General features: G+C 50.6%; 1 protein-coding gene across 1 annotated transcript in view; it reads left to right on the top strand.

Moving 5' to 3' along the window:
• Nucleotides 1-18,299, top strand: part of PARD6G (par-6 family cell polarity regulator gamma) — a 94,384-nt gene that overhangs the window by 52,171 nt on the left and 23,914 nt on the right. The gene's annotated exons all lie outside the window — the stretch shown is intronic.

Here is an 18,299-nt window from a genome sequence, read left to right as displayed (position 1 = left end):
TTGCCCAAGGATGGAGGGAGGAGGACATCGTAACGTGAGCTGCTTTTGGGGATGATAGAAGTATTTTGGAATGAGATCATTGTGATGATCCCACAGCATTGTTAACATACTAAAAACCACATGGTGCCTGGGTGGGCCAGTCAGTGGAACGTCTGACTCTTGATTTGGGCTCAGGTAGTGATTTCTGGGCCCTGGGGTCGAGCCCTGTGTCGGGCCCTGAACTCAGCGGGCTCTGCTTGCAATTCTCTCTCTGCCCCTCCCAGCTCCATGCATGTGTGTTCTCTTTCTCTCTCTCGCTCCAAAAATGACTTAAATATATATAGGGAGAGTAAAAACCACTGAATTGTACACCTAGGATAGTGTAAATGGTGAAGTTATGTTACATGAACTTATCTCGTATGCACACAGGCTAGTGATGTGAGGGGCCGGCAGGTGCCTGTGTCCCTGATGCTCGCTCCCCTGTGCTGACCTCCCACCACCCAGCTGTGGTGAGGATGGGCCATGTGTCCTGCCACAGAGGTCATCCTGGGGAGGGTGGACACACATGTTGACCGGCAGGGGGGCTAGGACAGGGGCCAGAGAAGCACACAGGGCAGGGGTATTGCATGATCTTCCCCAGGGGCTCCCAGTTATGAGCAGAGGTACTGAAAGGCTAATGGGTTGCAGCCTTTGGGTTTCTTTATTTTTGCTGCCACAATTTCCATAGTAAATATGGATCTCTTGAGTTGATTTTTTTATTAAAGGGAAATGATAGAGAATCAGAACCAAACAAGATGCTTCTTACATGCCCCCAGCAAATGTTTAAACTCTATTATGCTGCTTCCTTCCCTGCATCTCCTTGCTCTGGGCCTGGGAGCGGGGGAACATTCCAGAAATGGGCCCCTAAGTCAGTCAAGAACTTCAAGTCCTGGGCTTCCCTTCTTGTCATAGTAGAAATAAAATGTTCTTTAAAGTCACAGAAAACACTACTGAGGTAAAAACTGGTATTTCCGTGGGTGTTGTGTTTTGTCAAAAAGGAAGCTTGTTAGCTCCCAGCCCCTCTGAAATCTCACATGAAGAGAGTTGATTTTGAAAGAATATGTTTCAGAGTGAGTGGGAAGGAGGGCTCCAGGACTGGTGGTCTCCACAGTGGGTGTAGACTTGGGGACACAGGATCACCTCTGCGTCCCCTTCTGAAGGCCCAAGGAGCACAGGCCCAGGTGCCTTCGGCTGCCTGGGCAGACAGGTGCATCTCAGCCCACCTGCTAACCGCCTCAACCTGAGTACCACCTGGCATCCCACGGTGCCCCCGCCACACTAGACAGGGCCCAGTGCCTTAGTACCGCTCATAATGAAGAACTTGAGACTGTCATGATGCGGTTCACACAGAGGGAGGATCCACAGACATGATCAGAAGCTGTTACCTGCTCTCAGCTGGCTTCTGGGAGGGGGTCCCAGCTGCCCTGAAGACACTGGCCATCACTGCCCGGACCCGGGGCACAGATGCTGCTGCACTGACGTAGTCCCTGGCCCAGCCCCTGTAGTGCTGCTCCCTCCCAGGCTGCCTGCCGAGTGGGCCCTCGCAGAATGAGGGGATAGCTCAGGACCTGGCCCTGCATTCTCAGCTGCCGGCATTTCCTACATCTTTTGGGCTGCTGGGTGCCAGAGTCCACATGGACCCACTTTCCTCTTACTGCACAGCCACTTCTAGTCCTTCTGTAAAAACGCTTATTAAACTTACTTGGAACTTGGGACCCGCCCTGATGAAGCAACCACGACACCAGGTCAGATGTTGAGCATAGGAGGCATGTCGGGGAGCGCGTGTACCCAGCACCTCAGCAGCCTGGGGTGGGGTGTGCCACAGGGAAGAAGACCCCGCAGGGCAGGGGTGCAGCCCAAGGCCCCCGAGTGCAGCGCCTGCTGGGGGACACCAAGGCGGAGGGGGCCCGGAGCCTCAGGACAGCGCCTGGGGGAGGACGCTGCTGGAGTCGTGTTTTTCCTCCGTCATGTGTGGCGCATCTTGTTTTGCAGCTTAGGTGTCAGACTTAGCATGGTAACATTTCCAGCATCTCTCAGAATAAAATCTTGTGCTGACTTGTGTTTGATTGGGTGCACGGTTCTTCCAGGGTATTTTCTATGGCGTCTGCATGTTTGTCTAATTATGGAAAGAGGAGGGTTTGGTCTCCGCTGCCCTGGACAAGCTGAGACGCGAAAGGCATTTTCACCCCTGCCGGTGCTTACAGTCACTTCTGCGTGCTGTGTCCTGTCCCCACCCAGAGTGAAAACATGCTGCTCTCACCGTCTTGCCCTCCAACCTCTCCTTCCCTCCCCTCCACCCTCCCATCATCCTCCCCCTCCCTCCCCTTCTTCCTCTCCCTCCCTCTCCTCCTCCCTCCCTCCTTTTATTCTTTATTTCTAGAATTCCTTTCCCCTGAAGCCAGCAGCCCCTGGCCAGCACCCCTTCCCGAAAGGCTTTGCCCCCAGGTGACCCCCCTGGATGAGCAAGGTGGGGCGAACTTGACAGGGGCTCATCTTGTCATCCTTGGACCACATTGGGCTGATGGGTGAGCTCTTGTCTTCACGAGGCCTTCAAGTCGAGGGAGGGAGAGCCTCCGCTGGTTTATGAGAAGTGAGGCCTGGGGGGCCGGCAGTTTCCGCCTCTGTCGGAGCTTGTGGCAGGAATAACGCGTGGATCCAACCCCAGCCCTGGCCCCGGTCAGCCTGTGTGTGCCCGCAGCGTCTATGATTCCTCTGCATGAGGCCTGCATGGCAGTATGCCGACTGCTGCTTGGCAGAGCAGTACAAGCATGTGCAAAAGGCCACCCCCAAACGGCAGGTTATGGCCACCACAGACGGTGTCTCCTCATGTGTCTGTGTCCATGTTGTCACCATGATACCCAGTGGGGGGGTGTGCGACCACAGGCACGTCTGCAGGCCAGAGGAGCAGCCCGGGCCCTCTGCCCACACCTGGCAGCATGACCCCTGGGACGTGCTCACCATCCGACCTAGGTTGGAGGTGTGCACAGCCCCCTCGCTGCCGACTGCCAGCTGTCCGACGGTCTGACTGCAATGGGCTGGGTTGGACAAACGCAGGTGAGTCCATGTGTTGGAATCTTGTTCATCCCTCAGAGTCTCTCAAAGCAACACATATACTGAGCAAGTGTTTCTGCGCCATGGCACGGATGAGAGGAGCATTGCCACCCACACTGCGACCCTCTCCCCGCATACACGAGGGCAACGGCAGGTCAGAGAAGTCCCCTCAAGCAGTAGAGCTGGGTATTTTGTTGTTAGGTCTGCACGCAGCTGAGAATCCCCTGAGCGTGTCCTGTTCCAGAAACCAGGAGGAGGCAGCGTTACTGAATGCGTATCCACCACCAGAGAAGAGCAGCAGCGGGCAAGTAGCCCTTTGTGACCAGGACGGCTTCATGTGCGGGTGCGGGGCCTCCCGGGCCTCGGGCCGTGGGGGCAGAGCCTGGACGGGCGTATGAGCCCCATGCCAGCTCTCTGGCATCAGGGCCAGCCCTGCCATCCTCACTGTTGACACCCTGGCCCCACTTCGGCCACCATGTCATCCTGACAGGTGGGCTCTCCGGGCTGTGTGTCCCTCCTCAGTGAGCAGGGATGGCAGAGGTGACTCCCACCACCACGTCGCGGGCACGAAGCTCCTCCTCCTCACGCTCAGCTGAAGGCCACTGAACAAAATCCCCCCGTTTCCTGGGTAGAGGCTGTGGATGTTCCCGCATCCTGGACACGCACGAAGTCGCCGAGGCCGAGAGGGACACATGTGTGCTGCTTACGTGGAGCTTTGCTTTATGTTGGCCAGGTGACCGGCGAGACTGGGAACACTCCCCTCCACTCCTTCCCACTGCCTGGTCCCGATGGCTCCTGCCCCTGACACCTGAGGGCCAATTGTGTCTCCAGGGCGGACGAACACGGTTTATGGGCCTGCCACCTGCTGGGGGCACCTGTGGTTGCTGCCGGGTTTTGATGATGAGGAACAAAGCCACTGTGAACGTCCCAGTGCAGCTTCTGTGTGGACCTGAGTTTATTTGGGTGAAACCAGGGACTCGTTTGCTGGATCCTGTGATGAAAGTAGGTCCAGTTTCATCAGAAACTGGCCGGCCATCCTCCACTGTGATTCCCTGCACTGCTCTGGGTCCTTCTACCTTCCTCCTCTGGTCTCGTGGCTCCAGGGACCCTGCCCCACGTGTCCCTCCCCCTCCATCCCTGCCCCATGGCTGTAGATGAGCCCGAGCCCCACCTGTACCCTCCCTGCTGTGTTACAGGGGTCCATGGGGTGGAGGAGCCACAGCACACGGTGTACCTCAGCCATTGACGCAGCTGAGCAGGCAGGGCTGCTACCTCTGGTTACTTTTGTCATGATCTTTTTGTCATGCTTGCAGTTACAGCAAGAACATTCCTAAGGTTGTCACCAAAATTCTCAGACAGGTCCATGAACCTAGAGGCAGACAATGCACACATCCCGGAGGTCAGCGCCGAGGTCAGCCATTAGGCCAGTGGCTCCCACCCGGGTCCCAGGTGCGGCGTCAGGGTCCTGGTGGGCTTGGGTTTCTGTGACCCCGCTGGGCTCAGCTGCTCAGCGTGTGTGCCCAGAAAGGGTCCCTGGTGGAGAGGCCCTATGAGCACAGCACATCCACGCCCATCAGCTGCCTGCGCTCAAGCCAGGCCCTGCAACACTGTTATGTCACACATTTCCAATTAAAGATGACTCTCAGAAGCTCCTGTCACGAAGGTGTCCCCGTGTCTCCCATATGTGTGTCGCGGGTTCAAATGGTTCCTTCTGTGCTGTGAGCAGGGGAGCTGGGCAGCTGGTGAAGACCTGCCTCCTCCAAGGGGTTGGTGCTGTCCCCCCATCAGAACCCTTCTGGCTGGACCCGGGCACAGGGAGAGCCAGCACCTGCGCCAGCTGCGCACTCGGGCTTGCTTGGGGGAAAGTGGGGCCAGTGTCTCTCTCTCTTCCTGTCAAAGACATCTGGAAATAGAAGTAGAGAAACAAATATGATTGGAGTGAAAATGTGACATGACGGGGGAGGGGCGAGTGGGCATTTGGCTGCATCTGCAAATCTCCCTCAACTGTTCGCTTCATAGAAAACATGAGATTTAACATATCACTTGGCATAAAGAGGCTGACGGTTTTGCTCTTATAAAAACTATTTTAATGTTGGAATGTTAAGGATGGGCTATTCTTTGTAATGAATTTTGTTTTTAAGCAGCTGGGCATTCTTGACTAAGGAAGTTCATATGTGACGGTTTCTGTGTAAACGCGTGGGGAAGCTACACGTGCTGGATGCAGCGGGAGCCGTGTGCCTTCACGCCTTGGCCATGGTTCACTGGACGGTGGAAGGACGGGCTTCTTGGGTGCGAGGAGATGCCAGGCCGGCCCACCACCTGGGGACCCCACGCCCACACTCCCTCTTCCTGAGAGGCCGTCTGCACGGCTCTGCCTCCCACCGATGCCCGGAGACCGTCCTAACAGCTGCCGCGTGTGCTGAGGTTGTCTTCCCTCCTCAGTTCCTTGATGTCAGAGTCAGACAAAGAACCAAGGGCATCACTCAGGCTGAAGTCAGACTCGCGCAACCCAGGGTCTGCGGAAAACACCGCACGGCCCTGTTTACAAGGCGGGCCCTGCACACACTCATCCTAGGCCGCCTTCTGGAACTCGGCAGCAGCAGCTCCAAGGCCCAGAGCAGCAGGCAGGAGCCCCGGAGCCTAGGGAGCTGCAGGACAGCCAACCAGCCTCACATAATGTATTTCTGGGTGTGTCCTCCCGAGTGTTTCTGGAAGCAAGCAAAGCAGACCACCTCCTCCAGTGTGGAGGGGGGGCACATCCAAGTCCCCAATCCACTGGACCTGAATGGAGCAGGAGGATGGAGAAGGGGCGAATTCTCTGTTGGCTTGAGCTGGGACAGGCCCCAGGTCATCATCGATGCCCTGGGTAATCGTTGGTGCCCCGGGTGGTTGTCAGTGCCCTAGGTCATTGTCGGTGTCCTGGGATGTCATCATCAGGGCCCCAGGTCATCGTCAGGGCCCCGGGTCATCATCAGAGCCCTGGGTCATGGTCAGTGCCCCGGGTCATCGTCGGTACCCCAGGTTGTCATCGGTGCCCCAGGTTGTCAGTGCCCTGGGTCGTCGTCGGTGCCCTGGGACGTCATCAGTACCCTTGGTCATTGTCAGTGCCCTAGGTCGTCTTCAGTACCCTGTGTTGTTGTCAGTGCCCCAGGATGTCATCGTCAGGGCCCTGGGACATCAGTGCCCTGGTTCTTGGGCTGTGGGGCTTGGTGCACCATGTGCTCTCCTGGGTCCCCAGCTTACAGATGCAGATTGTGGGACCTCTGTGAGTGCCACCGTGTGATAAACCTGTGTGTCCACACCCCCCCCCCACCCTGTGCGCACGTGTCCCATCAGTCTGTTCCCCTGGAGGGCTTTGACCAACACAAACATGTTTCAGGGGCCTGAGATGCCTCCCTCCTGGAGAGGGGTGCAAGGTGGGCAATGATGGCAAGGCCGCATCGCAGGACCCTCTATGGTGCCCCCACCCTGCCTGGTGTGTCTACAGCCACAGCCCATCGTGGAGGCCCTTCTTGGGACCCCATCCACCCCTCCGAGGAGCCCCGCTCAGGTCTCTGCACCTGTGCTTGCTGCCCACCTTATGCTTACATGTGTTTTCCAGTGGGACGAGGCGCTCCCAGGATGGAAACTGTAGCAGAGAACCTGCTACTGCAGTGTTCATTTCTAATGACCTGTTTGTACCAAAAAGTAATAAGCATCCAATGTGTTGACATTTTGGGTCACCTTTACATTTGCTCAAACTTTCCTGGAGGTGCTGATGAATAAACCAGGGCAGCTAGACATGCAGGGTTAAGGGTCAGTGCTGGACGCTGAGTCCTGCCAGCATGATAAAGGTCAGATGTTACAGGTGTTGTAGGGTCCTTAAATAAAGGAGGCTGCCGTGGTATCAGGAAAGGACCCACATCACCCAGGGCATGCTCAGGGCCCTCTGGCTGTGGGTTTTCAAGCCCTGAACCCCCTGTTGGGCCTGCACTTGTGCATGGCACTGCTCCCCCAAAGGTCACTGAGAACAGATGCACATGCTGGGTGGCTATAAGAAGCAGGGATGGGTTGAAATGGGCCACAGTCTTCCCCACTTCTGTGATAATCTCTGCTGAGGACATTTAACTAAAATTGAAAACATTAGTTTGTTTTTAAATACTAAGCTGGCACTGAGCAGTTGTGTGCTTTCTTATCTAGCAACTAACTACACCTCACAATAGAAGGGGCAGGCCCAAGGTCACCTCCTGGACACAGAGGTTGTAATTAACTGCCTACCATATGAACTTGTTGGTCTTTAGATTCAAATGGAGGGGGAAGTATGTGTAAGTGCGTATGTGTAATTGGATAATTAATACCAACATTCAGTTTAAGTATTTATCTGGTAGGGCTAGCGTGTTTCATCAATGAGAACAGGTTAACAATCTTAGTGTTGAAACCCTGGTGTACATGTTGTTCAAGGAAGCATCAAAACCAAAATTGTGCATGAGAAAGGATTAAGGAACTCCGAGACTGCCAACTTCATGCTGATATGCTTTTTGCATAGAATTAATAGTGTCTTGAACAAAAAATTTGTAGTGTATTATTTGGAAGTACAAGCCGGCTTTTGTTACAGTAATTTTCTCATAGTCAGGTAAAAAGGGAAAGTAGTTGGTATTTCTGTACATGAATTGCTAGAAAGAACAGCCTTTGGCTAAGAACATCAGCACAGCTCAAAACCCTGAAAACACTAATAATTCATCCACGCTGAGATGACACAGCTCCCTGGCCTTCCTGCCTACCGTCTGCCCATCTCAAAAAAACCTAATTCCAGAACTTCCCACCAGGATGAGGAGTCCTCCTGGTGCCCTCAGGCTGTGGACATGGGTGGGTCAGCAGCACCTGCCAGACACAGATGCCCCCAGACGGTCCTGCCTCGCTGGCAGAGTGAGGTGGGCTTTCCCAGACATGGGGCTGGGACTGCCCGGCATATGTCATTTGAGGTAGATGCAGCTGAGAGCAGGAACACAGTAGTTAATGACTGGTGCCAACCTGACATATGGCCTCAGTCAGCACTGTTAGCAGGCCTGCCTTCATTTCAGAGGAGAAACACACCAGAAGATTCAGCATTTGTTTACAAGTCCAGATGGTGACAAAGTGGTAGCTTTGTCACTCAGGAAATAAGTGGAAATGATAAATGATAGCATTTTCTGGCAGCTTCCTAGAGGTTAGTGATTCAACACCATTTTTAAAAAAGCACTTATTAAAATGTGAAGTTGGATGGGATTATACTTTATATTGTTGTCAGGTGGGTCCTTCACACCCAGTCCTCTGTTAGTGTCCAAGAAGGCCCAGGACCTAGCACTCACAGTGTTAATGAACAACAATATGGACCCTACAAAAAATACTCGAATATGAAAGTCTTAGAAGCTCTTTAGACAAGAAGAGAAAAATATCCTGGAGGGGATGCCCCTTTAAGTTCAACGGATTCCAACTCTAAGGTGGAAAGAACACGTTAGCAGTCGTGCTAACGTGCCTTGGCATGGCAAGGAGTTTGGATGGCCTCATGAGCTCATACGGCAGATGGGGAGGAGAGGCCGTGGTGGACTTGGAAGACGCGCTTAGCAGGCTAAGTACTGGAGGAACAGAAGTGATAAATGAGCCCTAGAGGACCTGGAGCACAGATGGGGGCACCAGTGGCCCAGGACCCAGGGGAAGAGCCAAGGACCTGATGGAGGAGGACGGGGAGCCAACGGAGAAGAACAGGGGAGCTGACGAAGGAGGATGGGAGACCCGGGGAGAAGGACCAAGGACTCAGGGGGAAGGGCCACAGGATGACTCTGCCCCCATGACACTGTGACAGGATGACCCGGCTCTTAATGTCATTGATTTTTCTCTGTTGTTTCACCTTCATGGAATCCCTTCCTGTCTGTAATTTTCTTCCCTTGCCTCTCCTAGGCTCATTTTGTGTGCTCTCTCTGGGCTTAGGAGGTGTGGGGCCCCAGTGCCGGCACCTGCTGCATCACGCCCCCCTGAGCAGTGTCCTGCACACTCTCCTGTGCTGTTTCATTTTCACCCTGGTCACTGTTGGTTTTTTCCCTTGGAGATCATGCAGAAGGGTGTTATTTTCTGAGTGTTCAGAGATTTTCCTGTGGTCTCTCTTACTTATATCTGGGGTGAGCTCATGAATCAGAAACATGGTCAGCAAACACATGGCGGTTTCCACCTTTCAGCATGTGTTGAAGCATGAAGTGGCTGGGAGTCAGTCTGTCCTCATGGCTGTCCCCTAGGCGGGTGAAAGCAGTGTGTGCTCCGCTGTGGTTGGCTGCTCTGGAAACGCCTGACGGGCCAGTGGTTGATGGCATGTTGTGGACGTGTGATGTCAGCCACAGACAGAAGGTTCTGGACTCCCCTTTCAGGTCCTGCAGGGTTTGCCAGCTTGTTGGTTCTCCTCTGTGTGCTGCACGCAGCCAGGCAGTCGCAGGATAGCAGCCCCTCCTGCTTGCAGGTGACTAACGTGCATGTGGTCTCACCTTTTATTTGGATCCTGCCTGTGCCATTACATCCATGCCCAGGTGAGGCTGAAGACACCCAGCCAGAAGGGGGAGCCCGGCTGATCCCTGGGACTGTCTACTGCGCCCCCTGCTCCGGGCACGGGGTAGACACCCAGGCCCCCTCGTGGCCTCCACTGACCCCACTGGGCTCCTCTCTCGGCCTCTGCTGACTCCTGTGGTGGTGGATGGGGTAGGGCACCAGGGTCTGAATGTGTCTTTCCACGCTGCCCCCTCTGGCCTCTGGAGAGCAGGGTCTTGGCTTTTATCTGTGGCAGTTGCGGTATAAACAGAGCAGCTGGGGCTCGGGCCCCATGTGCGCCTTGCCCCATGGTGTGTCCTCACGTGGTGTCACATGTAGAGATACACACCCACTTGTGGGAGCAGAAGGCCACATGTGTCTTCTGCTGGTTGGAGGCCTTGTCTGCCTAGGTGGGGAGCCCCGTTTTACCATGTCCTCCGTGCTCCAACTTGCAGGCTGGTGCTGGGTGCACAGGTGAGGTGTCCCCGGAGCCCCAGTTGAGTCAGCTGTGTATCACATGCAGAGTGCCCACTGCCAGTGGGCCCAGCCCTGGTGCCACAGGGGCTGAGCAAGCCACACCCAGGCTTGCCGGAGGGAACGTGCCCGAGGGAGTCAGGTGAACTGGGGCTTGGACGAGCCAGCTTTAGGAGGGGACGGGTGCTGGTGCAGCCCCAAATTGGATCTGGGAGACAGGGGTGTGGACAGGGCCTCAGGCAGCACCTCGGTCATCTTGGCTCAGCCCCTGCCGCCCCCCACTATCCCTGAGTTCGTGCTTGAATCCTTCGCACACGGAGGTGCCTGGCGGTTGTCTTTCCTGGTCTTTCCTGGTCCAGGGCTAGCCTCGTCTCCCACCGACCTCAGGCCGCCCAGCGTCTGCTCTAGGGCTTGGCCTCTGGAGCTCTGAGCTCCTGAGCAGTGCGTGGCCTGCTGCAGCTCCCGGAACACGAGCCTCAGGCACGGCCCGCAGGAAGGGCTGTGAGTGGGCTGGTGGCCACATGCGGTGCTCAGCTGCTGGAGGAGCTTGTGAGGACTGCTGTCCTTTAGGGAGCTGTTCCCATGTTATCCATGGACACATCTCCAAGTTCCCTGGCCACAGGAGCTGCCATTTCTGATGTGGGTTCCACCCGGGGTCGGCCTGCTTGGGAGGGCGAGCTGGTCATGGAGGCAAGTGCCTTTGCTGAGCTCAGTTTTTAGTCTGGGGGAGCCCACTCTGTCCCAGGCCCTGAGCCACATCCCGGCAACAGCTTCGGACCACCGTCCTCCCAGCTGCGTGCTCACCTCTCCACCTGCCTCCCTGGAGGATGCGCCAGCCTTTGCTGGTCCTGTCAGGTCCAGTGTGGGGTCCTGTTGAGGCACCTCCTGGACAGCGTTATCTGGAGTCACGTCTTGCTGTCTGCTTTCCTGGTTTCTTCAGGTCAGGGACTCCCGACACTGGAAGGAGGTCAATGAGCAAGGGCACCTCCCGGACAGCGTTATCTGGAGTCACGTCTCGCTGTCTGCTTTCCTGGTTTCTTCAGGTCAGGGACTCCCGACACTGGAAGGAGGTCAATGAGCAAGGGCACCTCCCGGACAGCGTTATCTGGAGTCACGTCTCCCTGTCTGCTTTCCTGGTTTCTTCAGGTCAGGGACTCCCGACACTGGGGGTCAATGAGCAAGGGCTGAGCATATAAGGTTCCCAGAGGCCAGTGTGGGCCATCAGCAGCAGCCAAAACCCTTCCACAGATGAAGGGGCACAAGCAGCTGCTGGGCAGAGTGCAGAGCAAGATCCATTCCTGTAAAATGACAGAGGCGCAGACAGCGCACGTGTGCGTGTGTGACAGGTACCCCAGCCATCAGGGATCACAGCTGTGGACAAGAGCAGGACACACTCATATATTACAAATGCAATTTTAAAATCATGTTTTCTAAAAAAGCAAGGCCCTTGCTACGTTGATGTGGATAAGAAATGACAGTAACTCAATGGTGCAATCGACCAACCGATGGACTTGGCCATTACATTGCAGGCTGGCACCCTGCCCTGGTCCTGGCCCCGAGGACCCGGTCCTCTCCCTTCGTGGTTCCGTGCCTGCAGCCCATCCTAGAGACTGAGCTACACATTTCCGGGGGATGAAACGGGGAGAAATTGTTTGATAGGCACTGACGGGTGCTCTGTGGTGGCTCCCACAGGTGCTGTGGACCCCTCTGCTCCTCCCTCTTTCTCCCACCCAGCTGTTCTGCTCAGGCTTCTTGGCTGACTTCCTTCCAATCGGTCCATCTTTTGTTTTGCATCCAGGTGAACGAGGAAGGGCTGGGGTTGACATGCAGATGGTTTCGTGGGTGCCCATGAGGGTTCTGCCCACTGCGTGGGGAGGGGGAAGGGGATGTCAGGGGAGCAGCAGACTTGGGCCCAGGCAGACAGGGCAGGCTGTCAGGTGCAGCAGACGCCCTGGGTCGGGGGCCAAACATGGACACAGCTGTGGGACCCCCCAGCTGGGAGCAGATGAGCCCGGGCAGCTGTGCCAGGAGCCACGTCCATTGGGTCCCAAAGTATTTTTCCTGTGCAGCCACAAGGCAGAAATGACATGAAACAAGATGTGTTTCCGACATGAGGAAATGCTTTCTTCAGGGCATCCCAGTGTCACCTGCCTGGTTCCTTCCTGTTCTCTTGATTTTTAAAAATTTTGCTTTACAGTCACCCTGGTTGGTTCCTGAGTTCACTTGGTGTTTGTTCCATCCTGCACAGGCAGGTGGGTGCTCCAGGTGGCTCCCGGGGTCTCACGACACCTGCAGCCCCCGATGCCCAGGAGGGTCTGAGCTGGGCATGTGGGCAGGACGCTTCCTTGGCCACCACCAACATCTGAGCGACTATCAGGAGGAGCAACTGTTTTCTGCTCCACCCCTTTGTTGCCCTGTCACTTACTAACCAAAACTAAGTAAGAGTGATTCACTTTCCCTCCCGAGTCTTCAGTTAGGTCGCACTGCTAGCTCGCACTTTGGCTCTTGGGTGCTTATGTCTGCTAACCTAGAAAAAGAATGAGTGACCTGTGGGTGAGAGACAGGACCTACAGAGAACATTATAGGAAGGCAGTGGGGTAAGTGGAGGGACCCTGGAGGCCAGTGTCCTGTCCCCGTGCAAGCTCCTGGGGCCTAGAGCCCTCTTCTGCAGGAGTGGTGGGGACACACAGGCATGAATGTGGCCCCGTCAGAGAGCACCCCGCCCTGGACTTCCTGTAAGTGCTCCAGGAAGCTGCAGTGCACCCCGCTCTCAGTGGCCCCAGGGCTTCCCGTTCCCCGCACAGATTGTTTGCTCACATGTACACAATATACATATTTCCCTGGTCAGGTGGCATAAGTTCTGAAAATCCATACTGCTGAAGACAAAGGAGGTGGTGGTCACGGGCTGCCCCCTCCCTGAGCCCACCCACATGACACAAGGTGACCAGGCTGGAATGCTTCCTCAGAAGGGGACATGGAATGCTGTCACCCAGGAGAATGTTTTGGATTGTTAAGGTTTTTGTATTGAGATAAAATGCCCATAACATTAATCATCTTAGTGACTTTTTAGTATAGGATTCAGTAGAATTAAACATACTCGTGCCACCCTCACCGCCACCTCACCACCACCCATCAGTTCTTTCCATCTTGCAAAACTCTGTCCCCCTTGAAACATGAACCCCTGCCTTGGCGTCACCCCCGCCCCCTCCCCCCGCCTTCCATCCATGGGACTGTGACTCCTCTGAGTATTTCGTATTCATGGGACCTGCAGTGCTTGTCTTTCTGGCTCATCTCACTGAGCACAGTGTCCTTCAGGGTCACTCACGTCATAACAGGCATCAGGAGCACCCTCCTTTTAGAGGCAGAATAACATTCCATTGTGTGGTTACAACCACATTTGGGGTTGCTTCTAGTTTTTGGCGATTAGGAATAAGGATGCTGTGGACATTTCCCTAATTATCAGTGATGATGTTGAGCGTCTTTGAATGTTTCGTGGTGATTTGTGTATCTTGTTTGGACAAGATGTTTCTAAATCTTTTGCCTCTTTTTTTTAAGATTTTTTATTATTTATTTTTATTTATTCATGAGAGACACAGACTGACAGAGAGAGGCAGAGACACGGGCAGAGGGAGAAGCAGGCTCCTCGCAGGGAGCCCAGTGTGGGACTCGATCCCAGATCCCGTGATCACAACCTGAACGGAAGGCAGGTGCCCAACCACTTAGCCACCCAGGCATCCCTCTTTTGCCTTTTTATGTTATTGTTTTGCCATAACCATAACTGTGTTTTCAATTGAGAAATGGTGGACATACATTATATTAGTTCAGGTATACAGTTAGTGTATAATATGTGTATACCAGGTTTACAGGAGTTATTTGATATTCGCATATATTGCAAACTCTGCCCATTTCTGAATTGGGATCCTGTTATTGAGTTTGGGGCATTTTCTGTATTCTGAATATAGATCCTGATCAAATATGCGAATTGCAAACGTTGTCTCCCATTCAGCCCATTACCTTTTCACTCTTGATCACATTTGTGACGCACATTTTTAAAATTTCCAGAGTTCAGTTTGTCTTTTTATTCTTGTCGCCTCTGCCTTTGGTGTCACATCATTGCTAAATCCAGTGTCCTGAGGCTTTTCTCCTGTGTCTTCTACTAAGTTTTATAGTTTTAGGTCCTACATTTAAGTTTCTGATCCATTTAGAGTTAATTGTCATGTGTGGCATTAAGTCGGTGTCCAACTTCATTCTTCTTCTGTGGATGTCCAGTTTTCCTAGCACCATTTGTTGAAAAGACGCTTTTTACCCCACTCACCACATCCATGGGGGCTTGCCCATGGGCTCTCCATCTGCCCCAGGGGTGGATCTGCCTTTATCCCGGTGCTGTACTGTGTTGACTAATAGAGCTTTGGGGTTACTTTTAAAATCAGGAAGTGTAAGTCCTCCAGCTTTGTTCCTTGTTTTCAGGATTATTTTGGCTGTTGGGATTTTTTTTAAGACTCAGTATGAATTTCAGGATGAGTATTACTATTTCTACAAAGAAGCCATAGGATTTTGATAAGGATTCCACTGAATCTGGAGAGCATTTAGGGTAGTACTGACATTTAACAACATTAAGTCTTCCAGTCCATGGTCATGGGGTATGTTTCCATTTGTTTATGTCTTCATTTCTTTTGGCAGCATTTTGTAGTTTTCATTGTACAAGTCTTCACCTCCTTGGTCAAGTTAATTCCTAAATCTTTTATTCTTTTTGATGAGATTTTAAGTGGAATTATTTTTGTAATACTCTTTTTAGATCATTCATTGCTTGTGTAGGAAAATTGCTTTTTGTGTACTGTATTTGTGTCCTGCCTCTTTGCAGAATTCATTTATTGGCTCTAATAGCTTTTTTATGGAGTCTTCAGCATTTTCTACATGTAAAATCATATCATCTGCAAACAGACTTAATTTTATTTTTTTCGTTTCCAATTTGGATTCATCTTGTAGCTTTTTCTTGCCATTTGCTCTGGCTAGAAATTCTAGTGCTATGCTGAATAGAAGTCAAAGAAGGAGTCGATATTGTCTTCCTGCTCTTAGAGGAAAAGCTTTTTTTCCCACCATTGAGTATTCTATTTGCTATGAATTTTTCATATGTAAATTTTTATGCAGAGATAGTTTCCTTCTATTCCAGTTTTGTTGAATATTTTTCTAATGAAAGGGTGTTGTATTTTGTCATAAGCTTTTTTGCATTTTTTATAAATTTATTTTAAATAAAAAAGCTTTTGCATCAGTTGAGATGGTCATGTGTTTTTCCCTTCATTATGTTGATGTGGTGAATCATGTTGACTTTTGCGTGTTGAACTGTCCTCACATTCCAGGGGGAAATCCGCTTGGTCATGGAGTATAATCTTCTTAATATACCTCCTAAATTCTGTTTGCAAATATTTTGTTGAGTACTTTTGCATCAGTGATCATAAGGAATATTGGTCTGTGTCTTTGTCTGGCTTTGGTATCAGGGTGATGCTGGCCTTAGAATTAATTAGGAGATATTCTCTCTTTTTTGAATTTTTTGAGAAGTTTGAGAAGGATTGGTATTATTTCTTTTTAGATGTTTGGCAGAATTAACCAGCGAATAAGTCAATGACCATCTCACCTGATGCAAAAGCTTTTTATTTAAAATAAATTTATTAAAAAAATTTTTTAAAAATTAACCAGCGAAACGGTCAGGTCCAGGACTGTACTTTTTCCCCCCCAAGGAAATACAAAAGATTTTATTTATTTTAATTTATTTTTTATTGGTGTTCGATTTGCCAACATATAGAATAACACCCAGTGCTCATCCCGTCAAGTGCCCCCCTCAGTGCCCGTCACCCATTCCCCACCACCACCCCGGGTCCTCCCCTTCCACCACCCCTAGTTCGTTTCCCAGAGTTAGGAGTCTTCCATGTTCTGTCTCCCTTTCTGATATTTCCTACCCATTTCTTCTCCCTTCCCCTCTATTCCATTTCACTATCATTTATATTCCCCAAATGAATGAGACCATATAATGTTTGTCCTTCTCCGATTGACTTATTTCACTCAGCATAATACCCTCCAGTTCCATCCACGTTGAAGCAAATGGTGGGTATTTGTCATTTCTAATGGCTGAGTAATATTCCATTGTATACATAGACCACATCTTCTTTATCCATTCATCTTTTGATGGACACCAAGGCTCCTTCCACAGTTTGGCTATTGTGGACATTGCTGCTATAAACATCGGGGTGCAGGTGTCCCTGTGTTTCACTGCATCTGTATCTTTGGGGTGAATCCCCAGCAGTGCAACTGCTGGGTCGTAGGGCAGGTCTATTTTTAACTCTTTGAGGAACCTCCACACAGTTTTCCAGAGTGGCTGCGCCAGTTCACATTCCCACCAACAGTGCAGGAGGGTTCCCCTTTCTCCACATCCTCTCCAACATTTGTTGTTTCCTGCCTTGTTAATTTTCACCATTCTCACTGGTGTGAGGTGGTATCTCACTGTGGTTTTGATTTGTATTTCCCTGATGGCAAGTGATGCGGAGCATTTTCTCATGTGCGTGTTGGCCATGTCTATGTCTTCCTCTGTGAGATTTCTCTTCATGTCTTTTGCCCATTTCATGATTGGATTGTTTGTTTCTTTGCTGTTGAGTTTAATAAGTTCTTTATAGATCTTGGATACTAGCCCTTTATCTGATAGGTTATTTGCAAATATCTTCTCCCATTCTGTAGGTTGTCTTTTAGTTTTGTTGACTCTTTCTTTTGCTGTGCAAAGCTTCTTATCTTGAAGTCCCAATAGTTCATTTTTGCTTTTGTTTCTCTTGCCTTCATGGATGTATCTTGCAAAAAGTTACTGTGGCCAAGTTCAAAAAGGGTGTTGCCTGTGTTCTCCTCTAGGATTTTGATGGAATCTTGTCTCACATTAAGATCTTTCATCCATTTTGAGTTTATCTTTGTTGAGAGATTATTGATCACTGATTCAATCTCCTTACTAGTTATAGATCTATTCAGGTTTTTTATTTCTTCATGATTTGGTCTTGGTAGGTTTTGTGTTTCTAGAAATTTGTCCATTTCACGTAGACTATCCAATTTATTGGCATGCAATTACTCATAGTACTTTCTTAAAATCCATTTTATTTCTATAGAAATGGTAGTAATGTCCCCACTTTTATTTCTGATTTTAGTAATTTGAGTCTTTTTCCTTAGTCCATTTAAAGGTTTATCAATATTGTTATCTTTTTGAAGAACCAATTTTTTGTTTCACTGATTTCCTCTATTGTTTTTCTGTTCTGTACTTTGTATATCTCTGCTCTAATCTCTATTATTCTCTTTCTTCTGGTAGCTTTGAACTTAGTTTGTTCTTATTCTTCTAGCTCCTTAAGTTGTAAAGTTGGGTTGCTAATGTGAGATGTTTCTTGGTTTTCATGCAAGCATTTATAGCTATAAATTTCCTTCTTAGCACTGCTCTTGCCGCATCCCATAAGTTTTGGTATATTGTGTTTTGTTTTCATTCATATCTAAGTTTTTATCTAACTTCCCTGTGATTTCTTCTTTGATCCATTCGTTGTGATAAAGTGGTGTTTAGTTTTCACATTTCTGTGAATTTTCCAGTTCTCTGTTACTGATTTTTACTTTGTCATGTTGTGGTCAGAGAAGACACCATGCATACAAGATATCTTTTAACATCTATTGAGGCTTAATCTGTAGCCTGACATTTGGTCTGTTTTGGAAAGTGTCACATGTGCACTTGAGAAAATCGAGTATGCTCTTCTTGCTGGGTGGAGGGTTCTACATGTATGTATTAAATCCACTTGGCTTATTGCATTAAGTTCTCTATTTGCCTACTTCTCTCATCTGGTTTTTGTATCCATTATTATGAGAGGAGCACTGAAGTCTCCAGTTGTTACTCTAGAACTGTTTCTGCCTTCAGTTCTGTCGGGATTTGCCTCATATATTTTGATGGTCTGTCACTAGGTGTGTAAATGTTTGTAATTATTATTATCTTGCTCCACTGAGCCCTTTATTAGTATATAATGTCCTTTGTCTTGAGTAACTTTTTTATTTGGAGTCTTTTTGTCTGACACTAGTAGAGCCATTCCAAAGGTTACTATTTTCATGGAACCTCTTTTTCCATTTGTTCACTTTCTGTTTGTGTCATTGGGTCAAAAGTGAGTCTCTTGTTGAGAGCATATTGTTGGATCATGTGTTTTTATTATTAGCCCAATCTGTTC

Source organism: Vulpes vulpes, chromosome 5, assembly GCF_048418805.1.
Source record: "Vulpes vulpes isolate BD-2025 chromosome 5, VulVul3, whole genome shotgun sequence".
NCBI lineage: Eukaryota > Metazoa > Chordata > Mammalia > Carnivora > Canidae > Vulpes > Vulpes vulpes.
Note: the sequence above shows the minus strand (reverse complement) of the source record. Positions and strands in the feature narration are given on the sequence as shown.